General features: G+C 45.6%; 1 pseudogene; it reads left to right on the forward strand.

Moving 5' to 3' along the window:
• Window positions 1-1,009: 1,009 nt before the first annotated feature.
• Window positions 1,010-19,631, forward strand: LOC124521639 (olfactory receptor 10J3-like; annotated as a pseudogene).
• The last annotated feature ends 613 nt before the right edge of the window (window positions 19,632-20,244 follow it).

Raw genomic sequence — 20,244 nt, forward strand, 5'->3', positions numbered from 1 at the left:
ACCAGACTGAGTGTGCACAGCCTGGAAGTCCGCCCACGCTCCCCTGCTTTGGCCCAGCAGTGACGCACCGCCTGTCAGAGAGCCAGTTGTGAGGGGTCCTCCATAGAGCGAGAATTCAAGCCACGGACAGATCGCTGCCGGAGGCATGATTCTGGGAGGTGGGCAGCCAGACCCAGGTGTGCTCAAAGCACATAGTGTTGTCCTCCCCGTGGGTCAAGTTCAAAATGGCCAGTGTCTGGACTAAGGCAGGGAGAGGAGACACTGCTTTTTTCTCTTGATGAGAGGCTAACATGTGGACCCAGGACACTATGATGCAGAGCCTGATTCTTGCTTTCCTCCCTGTGCTCCCCAAATACCCTGTGTTTCAACACCTGCATCTCCTCCCTTCCGTGTGGAGGGTCGTTTCTACTTGTTTCCTAGTCTCTAGTCGAGCACAGAAAGCCTCTCAGACATCCTAAAGGTTTGAAGTACTGGTAACTCCAAGACAAGAGTGATAAAAATAACAAAATATTGACGTTTCTAGGAACCTCCGGCTTCAACCTTAGTGTAAGTAGAAGATGCTTGCTTTACTTTGCTCACTTTGTGTGTGTGTGCTCGTCTATAAAATAGAATAATATATCGTCACAGTGTTGCTATGGAGATTATATTAATTACTCTGTGTAAATAGCCAAGCGTAGTTCTTGATATGTAACAGGCAAATGGTACATTCAATTTCTGCTCCTTCACCCACCCTCCCCATCCCCACTTCCAGTTGGGTTCTACTTGAATGTCAGACCCACCCAGACATCGTGCAGGGTTCTCGTCGTTGATTTGTCCCATCTCTGTTGACTGCGACGCTCAGTCCTCCCTTCCCACCTCCTGCCCAGTTCTAGATTCTGCACCCTGGAGGGGGGCTGGGGCTGGTCTGGAGTCCAGCACCCCCGTGAGCAAGCCCCAGCTCTACCGGCTTCATGTTTGACCTTAGAAATGTTCCCTCATCTCCTCAGGCCTCGGTTTCTCCCCTTGTAAGATGAAGGCAGGACGGATCTCCACGGAAGAGGACCGACGGAAGAATTACACAAGAAGATGCCTAGAAGGCATTGAGCAGAAGGCCTGGTATACAGTAGGCCATCAATAAATGGAAACCATGGGGGCGCCTGGCTCAGTCGGTTGGGCATCCGACTTCAGCTCAGGTCATGATCTCACAGTCTGTGAGTTCAAGCCCTGCGTCGGGCTCTGTGCTGATGGCTCAGAGCCTGGAGGCTGCTTCGGATTCTGTGTCTCCCTCTCTCTGCCCGTCCCCTGCTCACGCTCTGTTTCTCTCTCTCTGTCAAAAATAAACAAACATTCAAATAAATAAATAAATAAATGGAAACCATTGATAAAGATGAGAATAGATGTCAAAATAGGAATAGTTTAGGTCATTGTTTTTGTCTTCACTTCTCTCCCAAGTCCCAGCTCAGGACGTGGCTGGTCTTCATGTAGCTAGAACGTATTTACCAGCTTGCTGCATAGAGGGTGCTCTGCTAGCTTTTAGAGACAGGAGGAGGAGGAGGAAGAGGAGGAAGAGGAGGAAGAGGAGGAGGAGGAGGAGGAGGAGGAGGAGGAAACAGGGAAGGAGACATTCCCGCAGGGGAGAGAGTCCCAAGGGCAGGGGGAGCGTGTGGATGTGGGTCGGGATGGGTAAGCCTCTCCCAGTGCAACAATTCTGCAGGTGTGCCTGCATCCGGGACCTTCTTCTCGGGCTCTGCTTGGACTCCTGCGCTCGGGAGACTCTACTTCAGCCATTCACTGATCCTCACTTTCCTGGCCCCTGCTTGAGATCTGGGGCAGGAAATGGGAGGAAATGGCGGGGACTTGTATATTCGGGAAATCCACTTTTCCTGGTGGAAAGGGCCCACGTGGGTTCACCCCGCCAGAGTCTGGTGGCTTGTGGCTTGCCACCAGGCCCCGTTCACCAGGAGTGTGACAGGTAGGACTGTGAGGGGTGGGAGTGCAGGTTCCCAGTTCCCCTGGCTCTCCCTTCAGCCTTTAGTTGTTTTGTTGGGCTAAAGGGACCAATGAAGCCCTTAGAAAGTTCTGCCTCAGGTTTTTCTAAGGCTAAGTCCCAGATAACCCTTTCCAAATGATTTTTTTCCCCGGTATGTATAATGCTTTTTATTCCCTAAATCTTACAGCCCAGCTATACAGTCATTGTTCCACTTGACGATAGTCCCAGGACAGAGGAGAAAAAGAAAAGGTGGTGTCCCATGAGCAAGAGTCGTGAGGCCGCGCCCAGTCAGACAAGAACCCTGCTTTTACTGAGTGGTGGAGGGTGACTCACCTCTCGCCAGGCAGGGCCGAGGCTCGATCTGGCTTCAGAGAGTAAGGCTGGAGAGCCCCGGCCAGCACTCCTGCTCTGCTGGGCAGGTGCAGCACGCTCAGAGTCTTCTGAAGGGAAGCCTGCAAGAAAACCTTAGAACCTGCCCGGGTCTGTCTGTTAATTCCTGCGCTGATTGGTCAGGTCTGGGAGTCACAAAAGCAGCCCCAGGCTCCCCTGTGCCTTCCCGGAGCCCTGCCCCTTAAGTGTGTATTAAAGGCTGTCAGGGAGGACTGTTCCCCCGGGCCCCTGGGCCCCGGGGTCCCTTTCCCCAAGGGGGCAGTAGCAAGATCCAAATCTGCTGATGTCTGGGGACCTCACTAGAAAGGGGGCTCATCAGCCCGATCACATGGACGGTATGTGTGTAGGCGATCTGGGGTTTCCAGCAGGAACAAAGCCTTTGCATCAAGACACGGCCCTGATCTCCGTAGAGGATGAGGAGCTCTTATCTCGAGACCCAACCATACTTTTACATTTTTTTTTAAATTTATTTTTGAGAGAAAGACACAGCGTGAGCAGGGGAGGGGCAGAGAGAGAGGGAGACACAGAATCCAAAGCAGGCTCCAAGCTCTGAGCTGTCAGCACAGAGCTTGACACGGGGCTCGAACCCACAAACTGAGACCATGACCTGAGCTGAAGTCGGACGATTAACCAACCAAGCCACCCAGGTGCCCCAGGACCCAACCACGTTGAAGGGTGCAGCTTTATTAGTCAAGCCACTCGTGCCCTGGGGTCTCGTGCCCTAATTGCTGAAGATCTGTGAGGCCCCTTGCAATTCAAATATTCCAGAAGCTGTGACTCATTCACTTGTGGATGCTTTCAGCAGGTGCTCACTGAGCGCTTTGCACGCGCCAAGGCCAGGGAATGTGGCGGCAGCTGGGGACACGGCATCCGTACTGACGCCAGTCCCACTGCTTGCTCATCAGTCCAGAGCATCGCTTCGAATCGCTGGAGAGAGCAGACAACCTCCAGATTCCTGCCTCCCTCCCATGTCTCCTGGCCTTTGGGCAGTCAGCAGACCCAGCCTTGTCTGCCTCTCCTGCAATGGGGCCAAGATGGGCCTTCCCAGAGGTTGAAGGCAACCCAGACACTGACCTGCCAGCTTCCCTGGGACTTTGACTCCTTGGTGTTTCCTAGTTCTGGAGCTCAGTTTATGCCTTTCTCCTAGAGACCTTCCCAAAGTATGAAAGGCTCCCTTTCTAAGAACCAGCATGCTTGAGGCATGAATACCTGGGAGTAAGGTAGTTTATTAATGTGTCTTTGATAAGCTGGGTCAATGGAGACTGACAAACCAGCATGGGATAATTGCCAGCCATCCAGTCCGGTCCCACATGATCTCTCCTGGCCCCAAATGTTGACCCGAGAGAAACCGGAAACACTTAAGAGCAGAGAGACCCACAGCTAAGAGAGATACTACATGGTGTATTTACCACTGCTGGGGGGGGAGGGGGAGGTGTGGCGGGGAGGGTCTTCCCAAGACCTGAAAAGAATCCGTTAATCTTGGGCCTCATTTGTCAGTGTCCCTTCTTCACAGTTTTTCTGGTAGGCAGCTCAATTCAAATATTTACGCAGCTCTTTGGAATTAGGACTACAATGGGATTGAAACCTACGAGAAAGAAAAGGAAACCCTGATGTTGAAATTGTGATCTGGAAACTGCGTGCATTTTTAGAACATGTATGGTTCTTACCGTGGGTCTATCTGACATAAGTTTAGATGTAAAAAGACTGGAAAATCTGGAGTGGATGGAGGTTTTTTTTTTTTTTTTTTTTTTTTTTTTTCCTGAAAAGGGAGAAAATACACTGATTACATCATCTGCCTATTTTTGGCAGTTTTGTCTTTTCCGTTCTGACTTTTTATATCTTCTCTTGTTGCATTCAGTTATGAGCCATGATACAATATTGAACGCTAGCAGCCACAGAGGCTATCATGGAGACTTGTTCCCTTTTTCCAAATTTTAATTAAAATGCTTCTCATGTTTCGGTCACCATGACAGGGGATGTTTGGGGCACATCTCTGGCATTGCCCTCTATCAGATGAAGGAAGTTCCTTTCTATTCCTGGTTCGTTTGCCACTTTATTGCTAGTGATCTATTACATTTTTAGCTGGCTCCTTTTCTATATCCATTGATAGGATTGTATGCTTTTTACTCTTCAATTGGTTAGGGTGGTGAATTACATTAATAGATTTTTCTAAGGTTGACTCATTGGTACATTTTTAAGAAAAACCCTGCTTGGTCAAAAGACCAAGACCCAATATACACTATTGAATTGAATTAGCTATTTTTTTCATCTACCTGTTATTTGCCAGTAGTTATCTTCTCCTACTTTGCCTATTTTTGGTACCAAACGTTTGCAATTAACAATGTTTTTCAATGCTGGGGAAATTTCACGCCTTTTCTAAGCTCTGAGCCTGGTGTCTTTTCTTGTTTGTTTTTTGAAAGGGTGGATTTTTCCCCCCACTGCTTTTCCATTTTTTTAGGGTTATTATTCTAGTACATTTTCTATTCCTGGTATAATTATGGTAATTTATATCTTCCTCTGAGTTTGCCCATTTTATATACTTTTTCAAATAGATTGATACAAAGTTGTTCAAGGTATGTTTTTATAATCATCTTATGTGTCCTTTTCTCCTACCTCATTTTGTTTAGTCTTTCTGATTTATCATTGTCGTTGAAGGTTATTTTCAACTCATCTTTCCAGAGATTCCAAACTTTAAAAAAAAGAACATTTCTATTGTTTCATGTTTACTTTGGATCTTAATTAAATTCTACTTCATTATTATTTGTTTCTACTTCCTTTGGGTTTATTTTGTTCTTTTCCAGGCTTTTTGGATTAGAATCTTTTATTTATCTTGCCTCTTACAGTAAACCTAGAAAGCTATAAATTGCTTTCTGGGAACTGCTCTCAATATTCCTTATTTATTTTGATCTGTAGTGCTTCTGTTAAGTTGTAGAACTATGTATTTTAAAATTTTTGTTTTTATTTCTTGTTTAACTCACAGTTTATTTTTAAAAATTTTAATGTTTACTTATTTTTGAGAGAGAGAGAGAGAGAGAGAGAGAGAGAGAGACAGCGCAAGAGGCAGAGGGGCAGAGAGAAAGGGAGACACAGCATCCGAAGCAGGCTCCAGGCTCTGAGCTGTCAGCAGAGATCCTGACACAGGGCTCGAACTCACGAACCGTGAGATCATGACCTGAGCTGAAGTCAGTCGCTTAACCGACTGAGCCCTCCAGGCGCCCCAACTCACAGCATATTTAGATGTTTATGTTAGGAGAATAAGCGTGATACAACAATCAAGAGCTTAGACCGTGGAGTCCTGGTGCTGGGCTTGTGTCTAACTCTGCCACTTACTCTCCGTGACTCTGGGCAAGTCGTTCCAAGTCTGCGTGTGTCCATTTGCTTGTTTGTAAAATGTGGGGAATGATAGGACTTCCTCAAACAGCTATTGTAAAGATCGGGTGAGTAAATATTTGAAAGTGCTTAGAATAATGGCCGGCACAGAAGTGTTTATGAAGTAAATATCCACGTCTATGAAGACGGATAGTAAATATCCACGTCTATGAAGCCAGGGTCTGGCTCCTTTTTTGGGACGGAGGACGTATTGTGTTGTGGTTCATGGAAATTGTTTATATAATATCAGTGTTTCAGAATTTCTCGAGGCTTCCTGTGGGGTCAAAATCGTGACCATTCTCTGTGTGAAGGTTAGACTTGTAGATCAGGCGTGTGAATTGTCCTTATACCCTTTTGAACCCTATTGACCCATTGATGGTTTTGTTAGTTTATGAGAGAACTGCCTGAAATGTCTCCTGTGATTGAGTGTTCAGTTTCTCCCAGGAGTGTTATCAATTTTTGTGTAGTACGTTTTGAAGCTATGCTGTTAGGACCTTATAAGTTCACGAGTGGAAGACTTCCCTGGTGAATTATTTTGCTTATCAATACCCTACATTCCTTATTGGTTTTCACTTTGAATAGTATTTTGTCTGATGTTTGTAGTATTACATGAACTTTATTTTTTTTGTTTTAGAGAAAGCACAAGTGGGGGAGAGGGGCAGAGGTAGGGGTGGAGAAAGGGAGAAAATCTTAAGCAGCCTCCGTACTTAGCGTGGAGCCCAACGCAGGGCTCGATCCCACAACCCCAGGATCATGACCTGAGCCGAAATCAACCCTCTGAGCCCGCCAGGTGCCCCTACATCAACTATTTTCTTGTCAGCCTTTTTCTGGATCCCATCTCAGCCTCTATATTTTCAACCTTTCCTTTTTATTTTAATTTTATTTTAATAGTGTCATGCCAGATTATTAAAATTCAGTCTGAGAGCCTTTTGTTTCAATGGATTAACTTAATCAGTTCACATCTTTTTTTTTCTTTAAAAATTTTTTTTTACATTTATTTATTTTTGAGAGCCAGAGAGAGACAGAGCACAAGTGGGGGAGGGGCAGAGAGAGAGGGAGACACAGAATATGAAGCAGGTTCCAGGCTCTGAGCCATCAGCACAGAGCCCGACGCGGGGCTCGAACCCACGAACTGTGAGATCGTGACCTGAGCCGAAGTCGGACGCTCAACCGACTGAGCCACCCAGGCGCCCCAACTCACATCTTTTATAACTAGAGGTGTTGCTGGAAATTACCGTCCTCCTCTCTGTTTGTTTCTTCCCCAGGCTTTTTGTTTGATTCATTTTCTGTTGATTTATGTACCACTTGTAGTCATCCAAAAGTGAAAGTGAATTCTGTACAACTGAATTTAGTTTTTACAAATAGTCCAAATGCAGAATTAAAAATACAAAATGTCACTTCATTATTAAAGCAGTTCTCCATCCACCTGTGATTCTCACTTCTTATAAGCACCCACGTCCAGCTCTTTTATCTGTTTTCGTGGTGTCCCCTCCATATTTCTGCTGCTTCTGTTTTCTCCATAACATGGCTGCAATAATAGTTCTGACTTCCTAGATTTTAGACATCCTCTCCTGACTTCCCAGCTCATTTGCGACACTGTGCACCCATGAACACATACGCACGCTTCTCCTCGTGTCATCCTCCTACTAAAACTTCATTCTGGGGGCGCCTGGGCGGCTCAGTCGGTTGGGCATCCGACTTTGGCTCAGGTCGTGATCTCGCGGATCGTGGGTTCGAGCCCCGCGTCGGGCTCTGTGCCGGCAGCTCGGAGTCTGGAGCCTGCTTCGGATTCTGTGTCTCCCTCTCTCTCTGCACCCCCCCTCAAAAAAAAAATAAAGAAATAAAAAAGCATTTAATGAAAAAACACTTCAATCTGTTTTCAGAACATACATCATTGCAATATGCAAATATTATTCTGAGCCAGGTAGCACGCTACGAGTGTGGATCTCTTCCAGCACAACTTTTGTTTTCTCACTAAATTTTAGTAAGTGAACCCTTTTACTTCAGTTTTGAAGTATGCATAATGAATCCAACCTCAATTCCTTTTCCTTTTTCTTTTTCCAGAACAGGAAAGCCTTCTTCCAAAGCTAGTTAGGTATGGTTAAACATAGGGGAGCCTGGGTGGCTCAGTCAGTTAAGCGTCTGACTTCGGCTCAGGTCCTGATCTCATGGTTTGTGGGTTCGAACCCCACATGGGGCTCTGTGCTGACAGCTCGGAGCCTGGAGCCTGCTTGGGATTCTGGGTCTCCCCCTCTCTCTGCCCCTCCCCTGCTCATGCGCTGTCTCTCTCTCTCAAAAATAAATAGGCATTAAAAAAAAAAAAAGAATACATTCCTCATATAAGAGCCAAGATGCTTTTCCCTCACAGGTGACGTTCAGTGTGTCTGCACTTCATTCCAGAAGCCAACATTTACCCCCACCTGCAGGCAGCATTTACCCCACCTGCCATCACACATGATGTCTTCCTCCTTCCCTCTGAGGTTCTACAGTACCTACTTGAACTGGGACAGTTCTCCTTGGGTCTCACTTTTCTGCACATCTTGTGAACAGAGACACTTCACGCCTTTGTCCTAGATTATTATTTCGAGGAAATCTGTGTAATGAACGGCCTTGGAATATAGACCGTGTGTCCCTCTGAAGCACAGAGGAGGCAACTTTACTGCGCGTTAAAGCAGACCCGGGGTCCCCAAGCTCAGAGTTTCATTTTTCTAATGCAATTCATTGCATGATCAGGTCCTTCCTGGCCCTCTTTCTGTTCCTGTATGAGAACCAGAGCTCGAAGAACCAGAGCCAGGGTCAATACTATTGCTGTGAATAATAACGTCCTTTGTCTCAGACCCAGGAGTCTGTCTTCTGCCAGCATGTCTGTCTTCTGCCGTGACATGATGGCAGGCTAACGTGCCAGCAACTTGCAAGTAGGGTCAGTCTCAGACCCTTCATAGCTCTGGATGGGGGCTTTATTCCAATTTTCTTAATTCTCTAACCACGGTTCTGCATGCACAGGGGGTGTTCTGTAGAGAGATAACTGCACCCCTGTGCTCACTGCTACATTACTCACGATAGCCAAGACACGGAAGCAACCTAGGCATCCATCAACAGAGGAGAGGATAAAGAAATGTGGGAGAGAAACACGTGCCCACGCACACACACACACATTATCCAGCCTCAGAAAAGGAGGAAATGCTGACATTTGCAACAGTGTGAATGAACCTGGAGAACATAACAGTTACTGAAATAAGCCAAATGATCTCACTTATATGTGGAATTTAAAAATGTGAAGGTCACGGGAGCAGGTGCTTGCCAGCAGCCGGGGGAACTGGGAGCTGTTGGTCAAAGTTAAAAACTTACAGTTACAAGATAAATAAGTTCTCGGGCGCCTGGGTGGCTCAGTCTGTTGAGCGTCCGACTTCGGCTCAGGTCACGATCTCGCGGTCCGTGAGTTCGAGCCCCGCGTCGGGCTCTGTGCTGGCAGCTCGGAGCCTGGAGCCTGCTTCGGATTCTGTGTCTCCCTCTCTCTGACGCTGCCCGTTCATGTCTCTCTCCGTCTCAAAAGTAAATAAACATTGAAAAAAATTTCAAGAAGAAACAAGATAAATAAGTTCTAAGGATAGAGCTTGCCGCATAGTGACCACAGCCCATAGCGCTGTGTCATATACCTGAAATCTGCTAGGAGAGAGGTTCAGTGTTTTCGCCACACACACGGTCAGGGATGTGTTAATTCGCTTGATTGTGGTAATCATTTCACAATGTATGTATCAAATCATCACATTGTACACCTCAGACATAGTACAGTTTCTTTTTGTTAATTATACTTTAATAAAGCTGGGGATCGGGGGGGAATGCTGGTGAAGGAGAGTTCCAGGATTAGAGCCCTAGAGCAGTCCCACAAAGCAACCCCAGCCAGACTGGAGCTGGAGGAAAGAGGAGTGCAGAACGCTGGTCTTAAGACAAAAAGAAGCTCCAGCAAGCTAGATAAAGATGGATGGAGACAGAAATGACTGGATATGTTTGACCATATCTTTTTTTTTTTAATATTTATTTATTGAGAGAGGGAGAAAGAGAGCAAGCAGGGGAGGGGCAGAGAGAGAGGGAGACATAGAATCTAAAGCAGGCTCCAGGCTCTGAGCTGTCCGCACAGAGCCTGACGTGGGGCTCGAACTCACGGAGTACAAGAACACGACTTGAGCCCAAGTCAGGCACTTAACCCACTGAGCCACCGAGGCGCTCAGTGGGGAATGGGGAATGTATTCTTAAGAGGCTAGATGATCCATTTGCTCTGTAAATAAAAATAGTAATATATTTTGAGTTTCAAACTTTGGGAAGGCTCTCTCTCTCTCTAGTATTTGAGCCATTAAAATAACAGAGGATCTTTATTATGTTTGGATTACAGGTAGGTAATAAAGGTCAAGATAAATGGTTATCTTAATGGAAATGTATATATTCAAAGATGTGAAGATATGAAGTCAATGAAAATAAGTGGCAGGAATTTCTCTGCGGCTGACAGGAAGAGGAAGCGAGAAAATGTAAAATAATACATTTAAAAAGAGAGCCTAGAGCGTGATTGAAGCATCAAGTCCTCTGAGCTATTAATTTAAAAGAAAGCAGAGTTTGCAGCCACTGTGGGCAATTTCCCAGTATACAGGCCTAAAAGATTTTAAAAAATGGGTTTCATCAGGGAGCAGTGGCAACAAAAGACCGTTCACACACCCTTGGTTCTCCTTCCTGCAGGCAGGTGACCCCCGTCCAAGCCACCAGGTAAGAGCCGGGAAATGCCCTCGGGAGAGGGGCCAGGGCTCCCGTGTGCAGGTAGTCTGATAAGGCAGAGGCAGAGAAGGGATGTGATTCACGCCAGCATATTAGGAATGGTGTGAACAGCACTAATACAGGCTCATTCAGCTCACACAATAGTAGAAAGTACATAATGACACATTTGGTTCCATCAAATTCAGCCTTTGTATTTCAGAAAATCCCACACACCAAGGCGCTGTTCAGCCCCAAAGACTTAGCTGGGTTTCTCTTCCTTACGATAGGCCCCCAAGGACTCCTCCTCTTTAAAGCCACCACAGGCCACCGAATGGACCCTGGACCCATTCAGAACCACTCTTTATTTCCCGAACGTGGCACCATCATCCCTCATGGTGATGATAATTATGGCCAACATTTTTTGAGATCTTTCTATGTGTCAGCCATTTTGCGTAATGGCTTACACACTAACCTCTTCGATCCTGGCTGTATTTGGAGTTAAGGACTAATGTTACCCGCTGTATAGATGTGGAAAGTGTGTTATAGAGAGGAGTGGACCTTGCCCGAGGCGGGAAGTAGGATTCAGTCGTAGGACCTTCTGGATCTGGAGCTTTACCTCCACATTTCCTAGACCTTTGTAAATGTTGATCTGTCTAACCAGATGCCCTCTGCAATGCATCCATGAGTCACCTTTCCCTTACTAACTTGGACAAGCTCTCTTCTAGTGTATTGTGACCCTTAGTCTGCATTAGTTGGCCCTGTCCGATGCTTCTGTAGCATCCTGTACCAATTTCCATTATAGCACCCATTGTTCTGTATGGTCATTCTCATGTATCTTTCTCCCCTAATGATGTTCCGAGTTCCTTAACATCAGAGACTCTTTCTAATTCATTCTTCATTCAGTAAACGTTTATTGAGAAGCTAGTAGGTAGTAGGCATTCCATCGATAGATCCTATCACATGGTAGGGGAATAGGAAATGTTTGAACAAATAAATAAATACCTTTTCTTTCAGATTCATTTCCCCTTAAGATCAGTTGTGAATTTTATTGCTAATCTAACACGGAAAGAGGGGGTTTTATGCCTGGCTACACCCAGGAAGTTACAGAATCGATTGTTTTCCCCCCAGCTTCCCGTGAGTTTTGCCTTCTCTCGTCAGCTTCCGGTTTGTCCGCTTCCGGTTCCTGCCCTAAGATCCCTGGAAGGCACTGGGTGCTCCGTGTCTTTGCTGGTGGTGATTCCTATAATCACACCTCATAGGTACTTAGTTTACTTAGATAGAGTTTGCTAGGTGCCAGACACACATCTGAACACTCTGCGTATCTTAACGACTTTGATGCTCGCAACTCTGTGAAGAGGGTGCCATCTTTAAACCCACTTCAGAGAGAAACCGCGACGGAGGTGACTTGCCTTGCGGTGACATGGCTAGAGGGAAGTGGGATTCCATCCCGGGCAGTGTGGCTCCAGACACATGCCTTTCGTCGCTGAGCCCTGTTGCCTCTCCCTATGCTCTTCGTTCCTCTTTGAGACCTAATGACGGGAGATTGCATTTTGGCACCTTCTTGGTGAGGCATCGCTCGGTAAGACGTGTCACAGAAGGATGTGTGGCACTCGGTCGAAGTTCCGTGTGCAGATAGCTTTTGACTTTGCATTTCACTTCCTTGTGCTCACTTCTGTATGAAATGACATGTTCACTGGTTTCTAGTATGGAATCGTTTATAATGGCGACAGCTGGGGGGAAATAAAATATGTCAGCATTAAGCTGAGTTAATAATGACCCATCTCTAAAGTGGAAAATTACGCTGCCGTTAAAAGGAATTCAGGTAAATCTTTGAGTGCTCTGCGGAAGGATGTCCTAGATGTCGTTACATATAGTGGGGATAGTATTAATGTATATATGAGCACACGTTTGCTTGTATGTTAGCCTGTATTTGAAGGCATATCTGTATTTTTATATACTATGTATTTCCTGGAAAGAATGTGGGGGTGGGGGTGGGGGTAAGGAGGGAGCGTGCTTACTGATTACATTAACATGACTTTGCTATTCATTTGTCTTCAATAATACAACTTTACTCTTCTACTGTCTTCATCAGCATGGCATTGCTATTCCAAAAAAAAAAAAAAAAAAAGTCTTTGTCCAGGAAGACAAAAGTTGTGTATAACTTTATTGTTTTTCTTGGGAACCTTCACAAAAAAAAACCTCAGGTCAATGACCATCAAACTGTTCAGCTCTTCAATAAACACCACCAAATGACTGTTAATTCTCTAAGGCACTTGAAACCCTGACCTCAAAAGTCTTTGTTGGGTCCACACATCTTAAACTATTTTAGCATGACACCCAGTCCTAATTAAGCTCCTGAGTTGGAAAACCAGTCATATACCATAGCCCCAAAACATCATGAATAGCCTCACTTTTCAGTCCCCACTAGCAGATATAACACTACTACTCTAGGAAGTTGATACTCTCCTTGTGAAGATAGGAATAAACTCAGCTTTGCTTATCAACAGGTTATTTTAGTGCTATTTTCAGAGAGTTAGCATTCTTTTTTAAAAAATTTTTTTACATTTATTTTTTGAGAGAGAGACATAGCGAGCAGGGAAAGGGCAGAGAGAGGGGGAGAGAGAGAATGCCATGCAGGCTCCACACTGGCAGCATGGAGCTTGATGCGGGGCTCGAACTCATGAAGTGTAAGATCACAATCTGAGCTGAAACCAAGAGTTGGATGCTTAAGCGACTGAGCCGCCCAGGCGCCCCCAGAGGGTTAGCATTCCAGAAGGGACAGAAAGGAAGTTTTAAGGGAGACTAATAGTTAAATGGAACCTGCCTTAGTTCTGTTTTTGTATAGCATTGTGCATTACCTATTCAACAAAAAATTGGAAGGAGGGATGAATGGAAGAAACTAGGTACTCAATAGAAGCACGTCAGGAAAGTATGTAAAAAAGCTAGATACGAGTCCTTTATCATTTCAGTATGGAGAAGCAGAGAAGGAACACCCAGCAGTGAAAGAGCATCTGTGATAGGAAGAGGCAAAAAGAATTACAATACTTTAAATTTCTTAGAAAGAAGCAGGGTCATTTGTGGCAGAGAGAGGTAGAGGACGCGTTCTGTTTATGTTTGTGCATATGATTCAGTGTTATGAATTCTAGAACAGTTGGGAAGCAAGACACAAGTAAACCTTAGTGCCCCTCTGTTAAACTCATCGTTTCTAGAAAAACTGAGACTCTCTTTGGGAGGGAGGACAGATTCCAGCTGTACCAGTTGGGTCAGCATGATGGGGGGGAGAGCTACCTTGACCACTCGATCAATCCAGTGGTTTGGACCCCCTCTGGGAAGAGTGCTATTCAGGAGAGAAGCAAAGAGAAGAGCTAGAGCTAAAGTTGGAAAGCCAACATGCACTGCCTTTCCAAAGAAAAGATATTTGATTGTATCTTCCTTCCTCAGTTTCCACTGTGGGTTCAGCAGCCAATTTCCCTTTGAGATGGTGATGAAAACATTCATCTATGCATCCAACAAACTACTCCCCAACCCCCCCCCCCCACACACACAAAGGTGAACACAAAGACAGCCACATGTAGAAACATCACAAACTATTGTAGGATAAAGACAAAAATCATGAAATCAGCAAGAGCTAAATGACTCATCCCATGCAAGGAAACCCACACTTAGGCCCATTTAAAAAATCAGATTTTGTCATGGTTGAGTTTGAAACTTGTGTGTATATTGTGGAGATATCAGACGTGTCAGCAGCAAATATTTTCTCCCAATTTGTGGCTTGTCTTTTCCTTCTCTTGCCATGTCAGAGAAGAGGTTTTTATCTCTCATGGATGGTGCCCTTGGTATTGTGTCTAAACAGTCCTCACCACACCCAAAGTCATTGAAATTTTCTTCTCTTTTAATTTTGTTTTAAATTAAATTTTTTTAAGAAATAAATTAAAATCTTTTAATTTTAGAGTTTTGGAATTTTCATTTAGTTCTGTGATCCATTTTGAGCTCATTTTTTCAAGGGTGGTAGGTCTGTGTCGAGATTCATTTTTTTGCCTGTGGATTTTCAGTTCCAGCACCAGTTGAAAAGACTGACTTTGTGCTATCGTATCGCCTTTGTTCTTTCACCAACAATCAGTTGACTATATGTGGGTCCGCTTCTGGGCCTTCTCTTCTGTTCCACTCATTTGACTATTCTTTTGCCAACACGATACTGTCTTGAAGCTGAGTAGTGTCACTTCTCCAATTTTGTTCTCTTTAGATATTATGGATCTTTGGCCTCTCCAAATAAATTTCGAATAAGTTTGTTGACATCCACAAAAGAACTTTCTGGGATTTTGACTGGGATTGCATTGGATACATAGATCCAGTTGGGAAGAACTGATGTGACGATATGGAGTCTTCCTATCTGTGAATATCTCTACATTTATTCTTTATTTTCATTTAACAGAGTTCTTGTAGTTTTCCTCAAATAGTTCTTTTTTTATTTCTATAAGAATTTATTTTTTTTATTTTTTAATATTTTTAAATTATTTTTTTATGTTTTAATTTCCATCCAAGTTAGTTAGCATATAGTGTGATAATAATTTCAAGAGTAGAATCCAGTGATTCATCCCCTACATATAACACCCAGTGCTCATCCCAGCAAGTGTCTTCCTCTTCCTTTGTCTTCCCAGCAAATGGCAAGATTTCATTCTTTTTGATTGCCGAATAATACTCCATTTTGTGTGTGTGTGTGTGTAGGGTACAGCACACACACACACACACACACACACACACACACACACCACATCTTCTTTATCCGTTCACCTGTCGATGGGCATTTGGGCTGTTTCCATACTTTGGGCTATTGTTGATAGCACTGCTATAAACATTGGGGTGCATGTGTCCCTTTGGTAACAGCACACCTGTATCCTTTGGATAAATACCTAGTAGTGCAATTTCTGGGTATAGGTTCTATTTTTAATTTTTTTTTTATTTTTTTTAATTTTTTTTTCAACGTTTTATTTATTTTTGGGACAGAGAGAGACAGAGCATGAATGGGGGAGGGGCAGAGAGAGAGGGAGACACAGAATCGGAAACAGGCTCCAGGCTCTGAGCCATCAGCCCAGAGCCTGACGCGGGGCTCGAACTCACGGACCGCGAGATCGTGACCTGGCTGAAGTCGGACGCTTAACCGACTGCGCCACCCAGGCGCCCCTCTATTTTTAATTTTTGAGGAACCCCCCACACTGTTTTCTAGAGTGGTGGCACAAGTTTGCATTTCCACCATAAGTGTAAGAGTTCCCCTTTCTCTGCATCCTCACCAACATCTGTTGTTGCCTGGGTAGTTAATTTTAGCCATTCTGACTGGTGTGGGGTGGTATCTCATTGTGGTTTTGATCTGTGTTTCCCTGATGATGAGTGATGTTGAGCATGTTTTCATCTGTCTGCCAGCCATCTGGATGTCTTCTTTTGAAAAGTCTCTATTCATGTCTTTTGCCCATTTTTTTCGCTGGATTATTTGTTTTTTTGGGTGTTGAGTTTGATCAGTTCTTTATAGATTTTGGATACTAACCCTTTATCTGATATGTCATTTGCAAATATATTCTCCCATTCCGTCGGTCGCCTTTTAGTTTTGCTGATTGTTTCCTTCACTGTGCAGAAGCTTTTTATCTTGATGAGGTCCCAATAGTTCGTTTTTGCTTTTGTTTCTCTTGCCTCCGGAGACGTGTTAAGTAAGAAGTTGCTGCGGCCAAGATCAAAGAGGTTTTTGCCTGCTTTCTCCTCTAGTATTTTGATGGCTTCCTGTCTTACATTTAGGTCTTTCATCCATTTTGAGTTTATTTTTGTGTGTGGTGTAAGAAAGAGGTCCAGGTTCATTCTGCATGTCGCTGTGCAGTTTTCCCAGCACCATTTGCTGAAGAAACTGTCTTTATTCCATTGGATATTCTTTCCTGCTTTGTCAAAAATTAGTTGGCCATATATTTGTGGGTCCATTGTGGGTTCTCTATTCTGTTCCGCTGATATAAGTGTCTGTCTTTGTGCCAATACCATACTGTCTATTCTCTAACAGAAACTGTGAAGAATTGGTATAATTTTTCCTTAAATATTTGGTGGAATTTATCAGTGAACCCATTTGGGCCTGGTGCTTTCTGACATTATGTTATTTTCCTTTTTTCTACAAAATTTATTGTAACAGTTTTCAGAAGACAGGTCTACTGGCAACAAAATCCCCTAGTTTTTGCCTGACAAAGTCTTTATTTCTGTTTCATTTTTGAAGGATGATGTTGCAGGGTACAGAATTCTAGCATGGTCATTGTTTTCTGTCAACACTAAATATTTCACTCTGCTGTCTTCTTGCTGGCATGAGTGCTGAGGAGAAGGCCGGTGTAATCTTTGTTACTCTATAGGCAAGATTTTTTTTTTTTACTTCCGCCCCTGACGTGAACCTAGTGATCCTGTGGTATACACGGGATCCTGTGTATACCTAGCAATCCTGTGGTATACACTGAGGGTGCCAGCAGGACACAGATCTTCTATTTCTTGAATTAAGTAAGAGCGGGTTGCCCATATTCAAGGTATTACCCCATTACTGCCATGGGTTGGTGACAGAAAAGCAAAAACGATGAGCCATATCCCATGCTTCTCCAGGGAAATGGGCTGATTCTTGCTTCCACAATACTTGAGAGCCAAAGTGAGATCCTGTCCAAGCAGTACAAAAAAAGAAAAAAGAAAAGGACATTAAGAAACACAGGAGGGGCATGGAAGTGATAGTTGCCGAAAATTACAGGCACAGTGATGGCATTATTAACCATTGTTATGAAGTACAGGTTTAGGGGTAGAAAAAAATCCTTGAAAAATAACTCACCTCTATTTATATCTTTCTTTTCATTGGGAAATGTCACATCACAAAGAGATTTGGAAAAAGTCAACATCATTTATTAACACCGGGTACTGCTTTTTTCTCTAGAGAGGACACAGTATACAGGAAGAAAGAAATGTGACAGAACTTAGTTCAAAAGAGCGTTGGCCTCCATTTCTGGAAACATGATGAGTGTTATAGCCTGAATGGCCCTCTCACCGCCTGGCCTTGTACTAGTGGTCTCATGTACACGAAGGAGCAGGGCTAAGGAAAGGAAAACACAGGACTCAGTACTTGGTAAGAACACCTGTTTTGGGAGATTCCCAGGGCACTTTGTGCTGGCAATGCGTGTTGACAGAGAGGACTGGACCGATCTCACACAGCACAGAGGGAACTCAAGTGCCACGCTCACTCAACACCCGCCATGTCTTTGACCTGGACCCACCTCTTTCGTGGTCAAGTTGGGTAGTTGTTCTCGTGATTCTGCCGTTCGTTTGTGTTGAGACTTCTCCTCCCTGTCATCCTTGCCCTAAATCAAGCACATCACAAGAGACTTGTTGATTTATTCTCAAGAGTGCGGAGTTCCTAGCCGGGGGAAGAATACTGCTGGCACCCGAGGCCGGGGCAGCACTCTCGCCTGCAGCTCGGAGCACAGGGCAACCTGTTGTGCAGCGAGAATCTCACCCTCCCTTCCCTTTGGCCAGTTCATTTGGATCCGGACCCTTCTCAGTGCCAAGGCTGAACCCTTGCTGCAGCCAAGCTCCTCCTCACAGATTCCTCCAGCTTTGGGCGGTCACACAGGCTCGGCCTCCTTTTCTCTTGGTCCTTCTAATTCTGTACCTGCTGTGACTCTCTCCAACAATGTCCTCATCGTGACTATTATTTTTCTGGACCATCACCTCCATATTCCCTTCATCAGCAATCAGCTGACTGTCTCCATGTGGGACATATACATCTCTCCATCTCGGAGAACAGCTACGCTGTGGCCATCATTCCTTGCATCCGATCTGGCCTCCTGAGTCCTCACCAGCCCATTGCCATTCAAGACGGTCATGCCCACTCGTCTCCTGCCTCACTTGTGCGGCCCACAGTGTTTTCCTGCTCCTGGCCACACAGTCTGATCACTGCGTGGCCATCTGCAACCCCTGTGGCAGCCGGTCGTCGTAGTCATCGAAGTTCTCCAGAAAAACAGAACCCGACAGGTTTTATTGATACGTGTAGGAGATTTACTATAGGAATTTGCCTCATGTGCTCAAGGAGGCCGAGGAGTCCCGTGACCTCACATCTGCAAGCTGTGTAGAACCGGGAAAGCTGATGGTGTAAATCCCAGTCTGAGTCTGAAAGCGCGAGACCAGGAGCACTGATGCGTGAGGGCAGGAGAAGACGGATGTCTCAGCTCATCCACCAACAGGGAATTTGCCCTCCTCTGCCATTTGCTCTATTCAGGCCCCCAGCAGATGGGATGATCCCTGCCTACGTTGGGTAAGGGTGATCTTCCCCACTCGGTCTGCTGATTCAAATGCTAATATATTCTAAAGACACCTTCGCAGGCGTGCCCAGAATTACTGTTTTGCAAGCTGTCTGGACATCTCTTAGCCCAGTCAAGCTGACGCACAAAATTCACCACCACAGCCGTCCTAGGGAAGAGGCCTGTGCCAGTGGACGTCTGCGTCTCTAAGAATTGGCCTGGGCATGGCCTTGTCCAGGTAACATCTGTGTTTGGCCTGCCCTTCTGTGACGCCCTTGTCATCTTTCACTTCTTCTGTGACGTCAGGCCCCTGCTGAAGCTGGCCTGCGTGGACACCCCTGTCAACGAGATCATCAACTTTGTCATCAGCGTCTGTGTCCTGATTCTGCCCACGGGCCCGGTCTTCTTCTCCTATGTCCTCATCGTCTCCACCAGCCTCAAGATCCCCTCCGCCCGGGGCCGGAAGAAGGCCTTTGCCACCTGCACCTCCCGCCTCACGGTGGTCATCGTCCACTATGGCTGTGCCTCCGTCATCTACCTCAAGCCCAAGTCCCAGAGTTCCATGGGGGCAGGACAGACTCATCTCTGTGACCTACACCGTCCTCACTCCCCTGCTGAGCCCTGTCGTGTACAGCCTGGGGAACAAGGAGGTCAAAGGTGCCCGGTGCAGAGCCGTGGCAAAAACACTGCTCAAGTCTCAGTGCATCGAGACTGTGATAGTTTCTCTCTGCGTACTCGTTCCTCTGAGTGTTGACTCGCAGGGACATCGTGATTCTCCACAGCTCCACGGAGCCTCCAATGGGGCCTGCCCCTGCAGTGACCTCTCCGGAGACGTCTCCTGTCACACTTCAGTCATATCCCCATGAACGCAGGTAACAGGCCCTGGGATTCTGGCCAGTTCTTACATCTGCCAAATAACACACAAAAAAGGAAGATTCATGTTGGACACCTTGGAAAAAGCTCCAAAAATTTTGTTCTGCTTTGAGGCCAGGGGACCTCCAGGAGAGATGGGGTTGGTCAATCTAGCTGCGCCTTATACACTTTCCTCTCACGTTTTCATTTGTTGCCAGACTTTGGTGCAAGTGTACTACTCTTTCTCTCCAGCTGGTCTCTTGCGCCCCCCACCCCAGGGAGCCCGTGCTGAGCCCTGCTGGGTGCCCTTCCTCCCGGGTGCTGTTCCTGCCTCCCCCACGGCCGTGGCGTGTCAACGCCGGGACTTAGTATCACACCAATGATAAAGTTGTTTGCCTTTGTACACACCTCACGATTTATAAGGAATTTCCACCTGCAGGCTTTTATGTGATCTGGAAGGTAGGCAGGTCAGCAACGATCCTGTGCCGTAAATAAAGAAACTAAAATTCCTTTTAGTGAATCCGTTTACAAGATGCGGGAACTTCACGGGCAAAATTAGGACCTTCAGGGAATAGCGTGGGCAGGGCTGTGGCTGGTCTGCAGGAGGCTTTGTGCCCTTGAGGAGAA

This window comes from Lynx rufus, unplaced genomic scaffold, assembly GCF_022079265.1.
Source record: "Lynx rufus isolate CCGP_SWC_20201006 ecotype Redwood Valley unplaced genomic scaffold, mLynRuf1.p SCAF_31, whole genome shotgun sequence".
Lineage (NCBI taxonomy): Eukaryota > Metazoa > Chordata > Mammalia > Carnivora > Felidae > Lynx > Lynx rufus.